Raw genomic sequence first — 15,391 nt, forward strand, 5'->3', positions numbered from 1 at the left:
TAAAGCTGAAACTCCAGTACTTTGGCCACCTCATGCAAAGAGTTGACTCATTGGAAAAGACTCTGATGCTGGGACGGATGGGGGGCAAGAGGAGAAGGGGACGACAGAGGATGAGATGGCTGGATGGCATCACTGACTCGATGGATGTGAGTCTGAGTGAACTCCGGGAGTTGGTGATGGACAAGCAGGCCTGGCGTGCTGCGATTCATGGGGTCACAAAGAGTCGGACATGACTGAGCAACTGATCTGATCTGATCTGATAAACTTAAGACATTGCCTTAACAAATACCCTGCAGTTGGATCAGCTCCCCCTTTCCCTGGTTGAAAGTGCTACAGTCTCTTTTGCCTCCTCACCTCAACAGATTGACGAAGTCCTAGCATACCTTTTAACTGAGACTTTCTGTTTGATAACAGTCAACATCTGAGAGTTCATACTTTGAAAAAAAAGGAAATTTGGGGTTATAATACTTTGAAATGTCAAAATGAATAAAAGTATTAAATAACAAGTAATCTTAGTGTGTTTTAGTAATATATAATCTGTAAAAAAAAGAAAGTGTAAGTGAAGTCTCTCAGTCGTGTCTGACTCTTTGTGACCACATGGACTGTAACCTGCCAGGCTCCTCCATCCATGGGATTTTCCAGGCCAGAATACTGGAGTGGGTTGCCATTTCCTTCTCCAGGGGATCTCCCCAACCCAGGGATCGAACCTTGGTCTCCCACATTGTAGGCAGACTCTTTGCCGTCTGAACCACCAGAGAATATATAACCTGGTCACATATAATTCTATCTTTTAAACAACTAACCACTAATATAATGTCCACTATCCCTAGTTCTGGTTCTGATTAGTGATTAAGACTATAACTTCATATCAATTCTTCCAATTATGTATGTTATGAACTTTATTGCAATTTTCATCAGCGGCAGTTGTCAAAAGTTTGCAAAAATGAGGTACACATTCTAATTAAAGCTGTCACTATTTATAATTAATCATATAGAACAAGTAGGAAACACACTGGTTTAATATAAACCAAAATTCAGAATTTAAAGAATTTCTAAGTTGGCATTCTTCAGAAATGCACAGGCTAGGGGGCAGGAGATTAAAAAATGAAGGAGGAAGAGCTTAACTATGATGAATGATTTTATTAACAGATAATACATTTCCCCATCATTGCTCTATTTTGGGGGTTCCCATGTCTATATATAACAAATGTGGGTAATTTTATGGGCATTCAGATAATAAATTAAACCTCCTAATGTTGCTAAATGAACAGAGTATTGGGTTGGCCAAAAAGTTCATTCAGGTTTTTCCATAACCCTTATGAACTTATTGGTTAACCCAATACTTTAAAAATCTATAATCAATATGAAAATACTGCTTGTATTTCCATTTTCCCCAGCTTGATCACTTGTTGCTAGTTATTGCTAAAATCTTATAGTGGGATGCAGATTTTCTAAATACCCAGACGAAGGGGGAGTGGATGATCCAAAGCTGTCAGACTGGCTTCTTCCAGGTCTCCTTAGGCCTGGGAGGGGCCAGCCAAGGAGGAAAAGTAGCCAGGCAACACTGCAGCCCAGCAACACACTTACCTGTGCTTGCTGCAGAACAAGTTTTTTGGTATATTTTATTTTAACTACAAATTTTAATCAATTTTATAGGTCACTTTCCATTTAGTTATTACAAGATGCTAGCTCAATTCCCTGTGTTGTACGATACATCCTCGTGGCCTGTCTTATACCCAATAGTTTGTACCTCCCACTCCTCAACCCCTGTACTTCCCCTCTCCCTCCCTACACGGGTAACCAGTAGTTTGTTCTTCACACCTGTGAGTCTGCTTCTTTTTTGTTATATTCACTAGTTTGCTGTATTTTTTATTTTGAAGGAGAGGAGAAAATAATGGCTTAGACTAGGTTTTCCATTTGAATCCTTCCTGACTTTTGACTTTTAAGACATAGCTCTCGGTGATGTGGTTCCTGCAATAAGGACCCCACACTTCCAAAGCACACATGTTTTGATATTTATCACTCCTCTATGGTATTTCTGTAAGACAAAATTCCAGATGAACTGATAAAGAAAATTTGGTGTGTATCTATACATGTGATGGTGGTTTAGTTGCTAAGTTGTGTCTTGGACCCTATGGAATGTAGCCCATCAGGCTCCTCTGTTTATGGAATTTCTCAGGCAAGAATACTGGAGTGGGCTGCCATTTCCTTCTCCATGTTGTATTTTTTAGATTCCACATATAACGATATACGGTATTTGTCTTTTTCTGTTTGACTTATTTCACTTAGTGTAATGCTCTTCTTCACTGCAGATGGTAACTGCAGCCATGAAATTAAAAGACGCTTACTCCTTGGAAGGAAAGTCATGACCAACCTAGACAGCATATTAAAAAGCAGAGACATTACTTTGCCAACAAAGGTCTGTCTAGTCAAGGCTATGGTTTTTCCAGTAGTCATGTATAGATGTGAGAGTTGGACTGTAAAGAAAGCTGAGCACTGAAGAATTGATGCTTTTGAACTGTGATGTTGGAGAAGACTTTTGAGAATCCCTTGGACTGCAAGGAGATCCATCCAGTCCACCCTAAAGGAGATCAGTCCTGGGTGTTCATTGGAAGGACTGATGTTGAAGCTGAAACTCCAATACTTTGGCCACCTGATGAGAAGAGCTGACTCATTTGAAAAGACACTGATGCTGGGAAAGATCGGGGCAGGAGAAGAAGGGGATGACAGAGGATGAGATAGTTGGATGGCATCACCGACTCAATGGACATGAGTTTGGGTAAACTCCAGGAGTTGGTGATGGACAGGCAGGCCTGGTGTTCTTCAGTCCATGGAGTCGCAAAGAGTCGGACACGACAGAGCAACTAAACTGAACTGAACTGAATGCTCTTCAGGTCCATACATGTTGTTGCAAATGGCAAAATTTAATTCTTTTTTTTTTTTTTTTGGTTGAGTAGTATTCCACTGTGTGTGTCTCTGTGTGTGTGTGTAAACACACCTTTATCCATTTATCTGTTGATGGACAGGTAGGTTTCTTCCATATCTTGGCTATTGTAAATAATGCTGCTATGAACATTGGAGTGCATGTACCTTTTTGAATTAGTGTTTTTGTCTTTTTTTTTCAGGTATATATCCAGAATGGGAATTATATGGTAGTTCTATTTTTAGTTTTTAGAGAAACCTCCATACTGTTGTCCACAATGACGGCACCAATCTACAGTCCCACCAACAGTGTACAAAGGTCCCCTTTTCTCCACATCCTCACCAGCACCTGTTACTTGTGGTCTTTTTGATGATAGCTATTCTGACAGGTGTGAGGTGATAACTCACTGTGGTTTAGATGCTCATTTCCATGATGGTTAGTGGTGTTGAGTGTCTTTTTGTGTGCCTTTTGGCCAAGTCTGCAGAACAATTCTTGTGCAGACTCTGGCTCTGTGTGTGCTTATGTTTACTTGTTGAAACTGTTTGTTTATGCTGTTGACTAAGAAGAGCTAAAATTAAGACTGAATGGGGCTAAAATGTCAAGCTGAGACAGATTCCTGAGCATAGAATTGTACATGTGAGGTCACTACTCCAGTACTTGTGTGTTGGGCTCAATTAAATGTCAGGAGAGGCTCAGGTACATGCTCTCCTCCAGGTACGAGGGGAGGGACATTGTATAATCAGAAAAAGAGGGCGTGGAGTATATCCCATGGTGATAACACTTTACCATTTGGTGCTGAGGCCTGTTTGGTATACTCTTGTCTGAATTTTAACAAGCAGAAGGAATACAGTTAGGCAATATGTGCTTATACTCTTACAAGACTTACAGTTGTAATTTTAACAATGAAATGAAGACCTAAAGTTGAAGTTGTTATGGAAAACAAAAATAAATTTGGTTGTTTTGAAATTTCCAGGGACTACCTGATAGATAGGCCCTGAGATATCACATATATTTTTATGAGGATGCTGTCTGAACAAGGTATATTAGGAAGCCAATTTTGCCAAATAGTGAAGATTTAAACTGGTTCTTGGGTTTTCCAGGTGGTGCAATGGTAAAGAATCTGCCTGCTAATACAGGAAACATAAGAGATGTGGGTTCAATCCCTAGTTCGGGAAGATCCTCTGGAGAAGGAAATGGTTACCCACTCCAGTATTCTTGCCTGAAAAATCCCATGGACAGAGGAGCCTTGTGGGCTACAGGCCTTGGGGCCACAAAGAGTCAGATATGACTGAGCACACACACAAGCTGGTTCTGATTTCCATTCATTGTTTAAATTCATATTTAGCATTTTTCAGTTCAGGTTTTTAGCAGTTGCTAAATCATGTTGCTGATTCAACTTCCAAAGAAGCATTTCCTCTGTAGAAGGCAATGGTTAAGAGCACAGATTCTGGCAGCAGACTAGCTGTGTCACCTTGAGTATATTTCGTAATCTCCTTTGTCTTAGTTTCCTTATCTTTTACAAATGGTGAGTTTAGACACAACTACCTCATGGGTTATTAGTAGAATTCACTGAGTTAATATACATGGAGTCCTTGGAAAAACACCTGGTACATAAGGAATATTTTGAGCAGTGGCTATTGTTATCACCCACTGTTCAAGCTTTTGGATCACTTTAGTTGAAGTACAATGCTGATATTTTGAGGCAACTTAAAAAAAAAGCTATGGTGGCTCAGACAGTAAAGAATCCACCTGCAGTGCAGGAGACCTGGGTTTGATCCCTGGGTCAGGAAGATCCCCTGGAGGAGGAAATGGCAACCCATTCTGGTATTCTTTCCTGGAGAACTCCATGGACAGAGGATCCTGGTGGACTATAGTCCATGGACTCACAAAGAGTCGGACACGACTGAGCGACTAACGTTTTCATTTTCATGTCATTTACAGATACTTACCTATATGAATTATACTTTTCTGATACTAGGCAACCAAAGGAAGTCCAGAAACAAATTAGATGTTGAGGCTAATGTCAGTTCAGTTGACAACCATGACCCAAGATTTCAAAAGTTCATGTATATTCAGACAGTTTTATTCTTGTCATTAACTGACTTAAAGAAATAGTTAGGGACTTTCCTGGTGGTCCAGTGGTTAAGACTTTATCTTCCAATACAGGACATATGGATTTGATCCCTGGTTGGGAACTAAGATCCCATATGCCTCATGGTGAGGCCAGAAAAAAGAAGAAGAAATTAATATGAAATTGGAAAGCAAATGTACTTCAGTAAAATTTAAAAAAATAGTTACACTTTTGAACTTGCACAGTACGTGTCTACTAATAAAATCAGTTTGATAAAGTTCCATGTAAGATTATGTTTAAAAAAAAATCCACTGGTGAAAAACCAAAAAGCTTTAAGGCTCACTGATCTAAAGAAAATAGTCTTTTACTGTAATGATAATGATGATGATAATAATATTATTTTTATAAAGTACGACCTTAGCTACCATCTCATCTGTTACAACAAACTGATAAAATAGGTAAGGTGGGAATTATCATTTCTAGTTTAATGATGAGAAAATTAAAGCTCACAAAATTAAAGTGACTGAGTCACATGGTTATTGTGGCCCAAAGCCAGGATTCCAGTCCAATTATTCATTCTTTCATTCAGTGTTTTTTACCCTTCTTGTCTCACCTGCCTAAGTATTCCCATTCTGAAGTGGAAGGCATTTTTTTCCTGGATGCTTTTGATACTATGGTTCACAGTGAGGTGCTCTTTCTGTCCCAACATGAGGGAGATTCTTGGTGCACTTTGGTTCTGATGGCCCAGAGAAGTGAATTGGGTGGTGCCACGCTGGACTTTAATGGTAATGTGAGCATAAGATGAAAAATTAATTAGGCCTTTCGATATCCAATGACATTTCACATAATTTATCACCAGTAGAGAGCACTATAAGATTACAATTAATGGCAGCCCTTGGATAAAGAAAGGATTGTTTGTATCATGAATGTATTACAGAGGTAGACTTCAAGTGATTGATTTTAAGCAAGCATGATCTGCGCTTGTGATAGTAGATCATCTCCCATCAGTTGAATCTTTAGAGAACAGTCATTGCTAACTTGGATTTCCATGTAATCACAGTATGAAAATAAATAGGCACTATTTGCTTGCTGAAGTTAAATTGAAGTGGTTCAATTCTGAATCAGAACCCAGGCTCGCCTGCTTTCTCCTGAAGATCTTGCTTTCAAAGCACTGTTGGAGTGTTCATAGCATAGAGCACCTCCTCTCCTCCAGCTCCTGAGTTGCATATGGGACTTTACACATGCTGAATAACCTCTAATGTTGGTTGAAAATATTACAGGACTTCATTCTGACTGCCTTTATTTCTCTTGCTTGGAATTTGTGACTGTTGAGTTTTCTTTGAACCTTGTTCTCGTTGTAAATACAAAATCTAGATTCATTTTATAAGTAGCCTTGAGTGTATTCATTGTATTCATATAGTTTACCGACATGCAGTACATACAAATCAGTGCCCAAAGTCGATGGACTGAAATATTGGCATTTAGTTGCAACCCTATTACATTATTTTGCTCCTCTAAACCCTCAGATGCATCACACAATGACTTTTGTGCCGCAGAAAGCTTTGAAATGGATCTGCCTTAAAGATAGATGCATTTACACTTCATATGTTTTCCATCATTTTTTTTTATCCTTTTGCCAGTTTCCCCAACTAGCTGTATTTAAACAAATTCTTCCCCCACAGCCATTTTGTTCTCTGATTTCACCCTCCCGTGAAGTCTCAATGTGAAATTGGCGATAGCATGATTGATCATTTAGCTGACAGCATGATCATGAGCATGGGCAGAAACTTAGCTCCACATCCAGTAAGAGGAGAAGCTGGAATGCAGAGGTATTAAAATACGAACATCTCAAATGAAAACAGAGGTAACAGGAGAGCTTTAATGTTTGCATAAATCTTTCCCCCCTGATAAATGTGCTTTCCTCTTCAGTTTGGTTTCAGTACTTAGGCTTTCTTATAAATAGTATATTTATTGAGCAATGCTCTCTTCCTTGCCCGCCTTCTCTATAACAGCAGTAAATGAATACCCCCTCCAGCCCCTCCTTGCAAAGGAGCCTGAGAATTCTCTCTCCTCTGAGCCCTTAGTGACTTGTTTGCCCGAATGAGAAAGGGGCATGTCTGAAGCAATATTGCATGTTGGATGAGCCCCACTCAGAAAACAATCACAGCCAGGGTTCTGTTTATACAGGTGCCATTAGGTGGACTTACTATCACAGCCAGAAGTTAGCTAGCTAGCCAGGTGCACTGCACATGGGAGTGAAGATTTTTCATTTTTAAAAAGTGTAAAGAAGCTAACTGCTGGCATGAAAATTGTGTCCCCCAAACATAGGTTCTATTGTTTCATTTTCTCAAAGGGGCTCTATCTTCACTTTACTATAGTATACTGAGCCACTCTACCCATTGTTGCTATTGAGTACCAAGTCCATTAACAAAGATTTTTATGGCCTCCAATGGGGCTTTCAATTGGGAGTTGTTGTTTTTAATTTTGCCTTTCCTGTAAGGATTGGCATTTTAAATCTACTGTGAAAGTTAATTTAATGACAGTAATAGAAAGCATCTATGAAATATGGAATATGTTTACTTAGATATGTTAGTGTGGGCATCCACATATCAGAAGACTGTATGACAAAAAGTTTCAAATTATCTGCGTTAAATATTCAGGGAGACAATGGCTGTGAATGCCCTTTATGTCCTCTAGACTGCCACTACAGCAAGTGCCACTATAGCATTTTTAACAATGATTTTTTGAACCTTACATATTTTGAATATATTATTTGGGGCTGACAATTTTATGTATCAATGTGCGGCTCTGAAGTGAAGGTGTGATCAGACATTACGTGATAAGCTGACATGGCAAATGATAGGTACTTCCATTCACTCTGCATGGAGAAAGAGGGTATGAAAATCTGGAAGGTATTGTGAGGTTTTCCGCAAGGTGCAAAACCCTTGGTCTTTCTAGCCCTTTTGAATTCACTTTTACTCTTATTCAAGTTGTTCAACAATTGCTTACTGTTTTTGTTTCTATTTGACTTATTGTCTTGTTTCCACAGTGAGCTTATAAATGATGAATAAAAAGTGTGAGCTAAGAAACTTACCAGAAGCTTCCATCACTAAACAGATTTTGAAGGTGTGGTTCACTTGCTTTTATGTAATTTTTGTTCTCTTTTCAGGCCAACCTGGTTTTCCTGAGAACTTGCAGCTACTGTTATTCTAAGTAATTTCTTAGTTCAGGTTCCAGCAATACACATGTGTGGGGCTTTAAAAAAAGTCCTTCTTGTGCTTGAACCTCTAACATTACACCTCAGAGTTCTGGGCATCAGGAGCAGTAGACAGGACTTGAGACAGCTCAATGTTTTTCTTATCTGGAAGATCTTACATTACATGCTAATAGGAAAGTAGAAGATTCGGAGTCAGAACATGACATATGGGTCTTCAAACATCTGTAGAGGTCATAGAATGGAAGTTGGCAGAATGCACTTGGACCAGGTCCAGTCGTGTTCATTTACTGGTGGTGCTAGAAACAATTTGGTGAATCATGAACTTGCTACTACCAAGCAGTTCCGTGGCTCTGACCCTAAGGATGGTGTAACAATGGAACTTTAGTGGGTTATATAGAGGGAAAGACAGAAAAAATATGTATGGGAATGTAGGGAATGACCTTATCTATGTCCTTGTCATTGCCCGCCCCAAGCCCCTCCACAGTGTTTAAACACTTTCTTTTGTTTAGTTGTTCACATCTGTAGACTAGAATTTATGTTTGTCTCAGTGACTCTATGACTCTTAAGGTTTTCTCAAAATTGACTTCAGGAAAAATCTGTTACATCTTTCTGCCATCATAGGCAGGGCTACTTAGTAGGTACTCAAAACATTTTCTTTCTAGTAATTAATGAAAGCATCTGTCAAGATGAAAACAAGAATTTCTGAATTATATTCATTTTGCTGACCTTTTACTTTTGGTACATCTAAGTTTCTTTTCTCCCTTGAAAGATCATTCTTAAGCAATATTATTGCTGTTTCTAATTTTAAATTAGCCACCTCCTACATTAACAGAGAAAATGTTAACGGAGTGCTGGTACAAATCTTGACACAGGGTAGGCAGGCACTGTTAGAATCAAAGTTTGTTGACACTCATGTGACTTCTACTGATAGGTTCAATTGTATTAAATAAAGCAAACAAAAAAAGACTCCTGATTATGGCATCTAGAAACTGTAATGCAAAGAAACTGTAGAGATACTGATTAGCCTTATACTACATTGAAAGAAAAAAAGATGAAAAGGAAGAAAAGTCAAGAAAAGGAAGGAAGGAAAGAAAAATTGTTTCAGCCTCCTTTTGGTTAAAATTCCGCCTCATTTTGGACAAAATATTGTCTTTCGTTATTCTTTTTGTTTAAATTTATTCTTTAATTGGAGGAAAATTGCTTTGTAATGTTGTGTTGGTTTCTGCCATATAAAATGCAAATCGGCCATAATTATATATATACATATGCCCTCCCTCTTGAACCTCCCTCCCCTCCCCTTATCCTATCCTTCCAGGTCATCACAGAACATTATACTTTTCTGACATTTAAAAAAATGTGATAAATTACACATAGTATAGAATTTACCATTTTAGCCTTTGTAAAGTGTAGAATATAGTACATTCACAATGTTGTACAATAGTCACCACTGTCTAGTTCCAGGACACTTTTATCACCCGAAAAGGAAACCCATTCTTATGAAGCTCACTTCCCATTTTCTTTTCTCAGTCCCTAGTAACCACAAATCTGCTTTCTATTTCTATGGATTTACCTACTGTGAATATTTGATGTAACTGGAATCATACTGTATGGGAAATTAAATAATTTATATATAACATATATAGTATATATAATATATATATATCGTATATATATATATACACACACACATATATATATATATATATATATATATATAATGTTGCTGTTGTTAAGTCACTTCAGTCATGTCCTGTAATTTCCCATATTATCTGATTCCAGCCACAAATTTTCCCATATTACATGATATATATTTTTATGGGAATTTTATATATATATGTAATTTCCCATATTGTCTGTGTGTGCATAGGAGTGGAATTTCTGGGGTCATATGGTAACTCTATTAAAAGCTTATTGTGGAACTACCACAGTGTTTTCCAAGGCAGCTGGATCATTTTACATTCCAGCAATGTTTGAGGGTTCCAAATCCTCTGCATCCACATCCACACTTATTCTTTTCCATTTTTTAAAAATTGTACCATCCTAGTGCATGTAATTCTTCCTTACAATAAATGTTCTCCCCTACACTCACATAGGAAGTGTGTAGTATTGTACAAGGCACGCATGAGGTAGTTTGGTTGTCCCTTCGTATCTGCAGGTTCTAAATTCTTGGATTCAACAAAGTGTGGATTGACAATATGTTTTTAAAAATTCCAGAAAGTTCCCCAAAGCAAAATTTGAATTCGCTGTGCTCTGGCAACTACTTACATAGCATTTACATTGTATTTACAAGTATTTACATAGCATTTGCATTGTATTAGGTATTATAAAGAATCTAGAGATTATTGAAAGTAGACTAGAGGATGTGCATAGGTTATATGCAAATACTACACCGTTTTATATAAGGGACTTGAGCATCTTGGATTTTGTTTTCCTTGGGGTTCCTGAAACCAGTTGGCCCTGCCGATATCAAGGAATGACCATATGTACCATCAGTGCTGGCTGAGGGCCAAACGGTGAAGGTGGCACTATTTGGCCTTCATGCCTCTACGTCTTCATCGTGAATTACATTATTTTTTAAGAGCTAGGGAGTAGACAGTGGCTCGCCATAAGGGACTATCATACACAGTGGTCATGAGCTCATGTTTGTTGACTGGATAAATGAGTGATGCCCAGTGTGAATAAGGATCACACCCTAAAGCATGGAAAGGAATCTTCATCAACTGTCGGGAGAGCAGTCAGTCGTTGAATAAAAATTGGCCAAATGCTTACTTTGTGTCAGGCACTGGGCAAGGAACTGCTGGTTGAATTGAGGCTGGATCTTCCCCTCAAGGAGCTTGTGTTAGCATGTTTCTACAAGCAGTCGGGCTTGTGTTATGGGGGTCCATGTTATTCTCTGATAGGACTACCTTGTGAGTTGTGGTGAACACATGTTCAGTGGCTGGCCATGTATACAAATATAGTCTGTGCCCCTGGAAAAAGCAAAATTAACTCAGCGATACTGTGAACCTATGACTCATACACCAACACTTTGACTGCCGTTTCTCACACCCAAGACCTGTACTATCTAATGCAGTACCCGTATGTGGCATTTGAGCCCTGAAATGTGGATAGTGCAAATGAGGAACTGAACTTTGAATTATAATTAATTAAAACATTTTCAATTATAAAACACAGTGTTATCAACTATAGTCACCATGTTTTACATTAGATCCTCAGACCTTATTTATGTTTTAGCTAAAGTTTGTATCCTCTTACCTCTCCCTATTTCCCTATCCCCAGCCCCTGACAACCATTCTTCCACTCTGTTTTTATGAGTTTGACTTTTTATTTAGATTCCACATGCAAGTGATAGCATGCAGCATTTGTCTTTCTGGTTTCTTAGCATCATGCCCTCAGGGTATTCTTGCCTAGAGAATCCCATGGACAGAGTAGCCTTGGTGAGCTTCAGTCCATGGAGCTGCAAAGCACTGGACACAACTGGCCAACTGAGCTCACAATAAAACAAAAAAAACAAAAAAACACCAGGTTTCAGAGATTTAGTGTGAAAAAAGAATGGAAATGGTATCCTTAATAATTTTTATACACATTACATTTGAAATGATAATATCACCGATTCAATGGATATGAACTTGGGCAAACTCCAAGAGATGGTGAGGGACAGGGAGGCCTGGTGTGTTGCAGTCCATGGGGTCACAAAGAGTTGGACACAACTTGGCAACTGAACAACCACCACTGAGTTAAAGAAAAAACAAATTTATTTTTTTCTATTTCCTTTTCCTTTTAAAAATCTGGCTACTAGAATATTTAAGATTACTTCTGTGACTCACACTGAGTTTCTAGTGGACAATACTGCTTTAGAAGAACACTAGGGTCAGACTTTATTTTTTTGGGCTCCAAAATCACTGCAGATGGTGACTGTAGCCATGAAATTAAAAGACGTTTACTCCTTGGAAGAAAAGTTATGACCAACCTAGATAGCATATTGAAAAGCAGAGACATTACTTTGCCAACAAAGGTCTGTCTAGTCAAGGCTATGGTTTTTCCAGTGGTCATATATGGATGCGAGAGCTGGAGCTGAGCACCGAAGAATTGATGCTTTTGAACTGTGGTGTTGGAGAAGACTCTTGAGAGTCCCTTGGACTGCAAGGAGATCCAACCAGGCCATTCTGAAGGAGATCAGCCCTGGGTGTTCTTTGGAAGGAATGATGCTAAAGCTGAAACTCCAGTACTTTGGCCACCTCATGCGAAGAGTTGACTCATTGGAAAAGACTCTGATGCTGGGAGGGATTGGGGGCAGGAGGAAAAGGGGATGACAGAGGATGAGATGGCTGGATGGCATCACTGACTCGATGGACATGAGTCTGAGTGAACTCCGGGAGTTGGTGATGGACAGGGAGGCCTGGCATGCTGTGATTCATGGGGTCACAAAGAGTCGGACACAACTGAGCGACTGAACTGAACTGAGGGTCATCTAATCCTATTTAATGCAAGTGTATCTGGAGTAAAGCTCCCCTGTGGAATTCTACCTTCTTCCATTGTAACTCCAAGGATACCATCACTTTACCAAGCTTCTCAAAATGACAAAGAAGTGAAGCTATGTCTGAGGGGTCTCTCAGAGCCAGCTCTCTAAAGGCATCCTCACCCTCACCCTTTCAGTGCATGCCCAGGCTTACTTGTAGGTTCAATGTGCTCAAATCAAGCCCCCACCCACCCTTGCCAACCAGGTTCTACTTTGGTGATGAAGCCATCCAGTAGAGTAATTCACACTAAAATGATTTTAGTTGAATGTGTTGTTACTCACATACTTGCACTTAAAATTTTTTAGCCACACTGTGACCTCTAAATTTGAGAGCTACTCTGTCAAGGGGACCTTCTTGACTAATTTCCTAGTTATAATCAAAACAAACAAAATCCCAGGTCTTCCTCAAGATTCTTTCCCTGTCCCTACCTCCTGCCTCATGAGATACTAGCCATTGGTAGATAAATGATCCTTTGCTTTAGATAAATTTATCTTTTTCATATTGATAAGTGGATATTTATGGCTACTCAGAGGCAAGATGTAGAACAAATTAATGTGCCTTTAATTTCTTTCTCTGTTTTAGAAATGATACTGATGAGCAGTTTCCCTTTCATGAGACTGCCAGCTCCTCTAGGGTTGTCTGCCTGGAACTGAAAATACCAAATAAGTATTCAGTCAATTCATTTGACTTTATTTTTTATGAACTCATTTATAAAAAAAAAATGCATCTAATCTCAGTGGAGCAAAACCTGTTAGCATGAAGAATTCAGGGGAAAATGATGGTCATTCTTTACTCTTTCCAAGGTCATTTATGGCTGAAAAACTGGACGACTGTTTAAAGTATAACCTACAGCATGGACTGTGTCTCTGTATTTTATTAGGGAATATGTGATTGTAGGTATGATGGAATGGAGAGTGTCCTTCCCAATATAGGATAAATGTGTATTATGCATGTGAATTTCTCTTAGTTCCTTAAAATACTTTCTTTTGATGGAAGACTGATCTTTTGTATTTTTCTTTGAGAGTTGACAGAGAGTGAAAGAATTTATGTTTCTTTTCTTGGAGCTGACCTGGAGAAGGAAATGGCAACCCACTCCCGGATTCTTGCCTGGAGAGTCCCATGGACAGAGGAGCCTGGTGGGCTACAGTGCATGAGTCGCAAAGAGTCGGACATGACTGAGAGACTTCACTTTCACTTTTTTCACTTCTTGGGGCTGAAGTGGGGGGACCCCTTTGAACTGCAAAGGCAGGAAGAGCCTTAGGACTTTGTGGTTACATCGTACCTGTCAAGAATACACGGATGTGATTTGGGAGCACCCCTGGGAGTATGTATTTTTGTACCCACTGCCAGTGGAGAACTTGAGACAGAATAGGGTTAAGCAGTTTCCCAGTGTTCCACAGTAAATTGGCAGTTGAATTGGGATTAGAATCTAGGTCTCCAAACCTTGGGGACTTCTCCATTAGCTCAGATCATGTACGGCTCAGCAGTTTCTTTCACAAGACCCTCCTGACATGACACATGCCATCAGTCTTATTTCATAACAGATGTTTTGAGGGTGGAGCAGATGGTCTCTTCCCTTCACCCTCCTAGCCCTTGACTCCAGAGAGTTGGATCATGTCAGAGATGGCACTCACAGCCCTCTTTCCCCAGAGGTCCACCTCCCCTTCTGCTCATTCTTTTCCATGCGCTCAGCTTTCCCATGCTCAGGAAAACACGGTTCTTACTGTTCCGTTTTCATCTGAGGCTGTGTAGTTCCCCCAGAAGCTTTTTCTGTCATGTGTGTCCTTGTCCTGACTCTTGAATTTTTCATAGTCTGGTCAATGGGCAGATCACTGCCCTCTCAGACCTGGGGCTCCACATCCTATCGTGTCTCTTGATGTCATGGGGGATGTGTGACACACTGCTTTCTTCCTTCATGGACCAACTTTGAGTCTGTGGAGGACCCCTGGGAATACCACTTGAGGAACCTCTGTCCTAAAGTGCTTTGAAGTTCAGAGAAAAACACCAAGGCTCCACTGACAGGTTCCTGATGGTCCATTGAATGTTTCTGCCATTGTTTACATGGGGGAGGGGCTTTACTCTCTACAGTACCACTTTTGTTTGTGAATGTCACTCTTCCTACATTCTTCATCTTGAACATCTTAAAATGACCTACTGACATTTATTTCTTTTCTTTTTTTTGCTAACCAGCAAAGCTTACTTTGACTTGAAGGAACCCAGATGTATATGTGTGTGTTTGTGTGTGTGTGCCTACATGTTCGTGTGTTCATGCTTGTCCACTCATATCAGGGGATTATGTTTACTTGTAGAGACCTTGATTCTGGAGATGCTTTTACTGCCCATCTTGATGCTTACAAGCCACGTGACTTTGGGAAGGTCCTTTTACTTCTTTCCTATGTAGACAGTCAGGGCTTTGTGTTGTTGTGGGGAAGCAATAGAAGAAACAAGCTGTATTAGGAAAAGCATGCATGACAAAAAGAGGAAAAAGGATTCCTCACTGGTGAGCCATGGTCTTCAGTAAGGAACTACTACCTACTCCCCGTCCCCCTGCCTCAAAGCGGGCAGTCCTGAGTGGATGAAGAAATTAGGTTACATGTGAACTTGTTTCATTCTGAAAACTCTTAGAGAAACTAGTCAGGCTTTCTTTCAATACTATAAAC

The sequence above is a fragment of the Bos taurus genome, chromosome X (genome assembly GCF_002263795.3).
Source record: "Bos taurus isolate L1 Dominette 01449 registration number 42190680 breed Hereford chromosome X, ARS-UCD2.0, whole genome shotgun sequence".
In the NCBI taxonomy this organism is placed as follows: Eukaryota; Metazoa; Chordata; class Mammalia; order Artiodactyla; family Bovidae; genus Bos; species Bos taurus.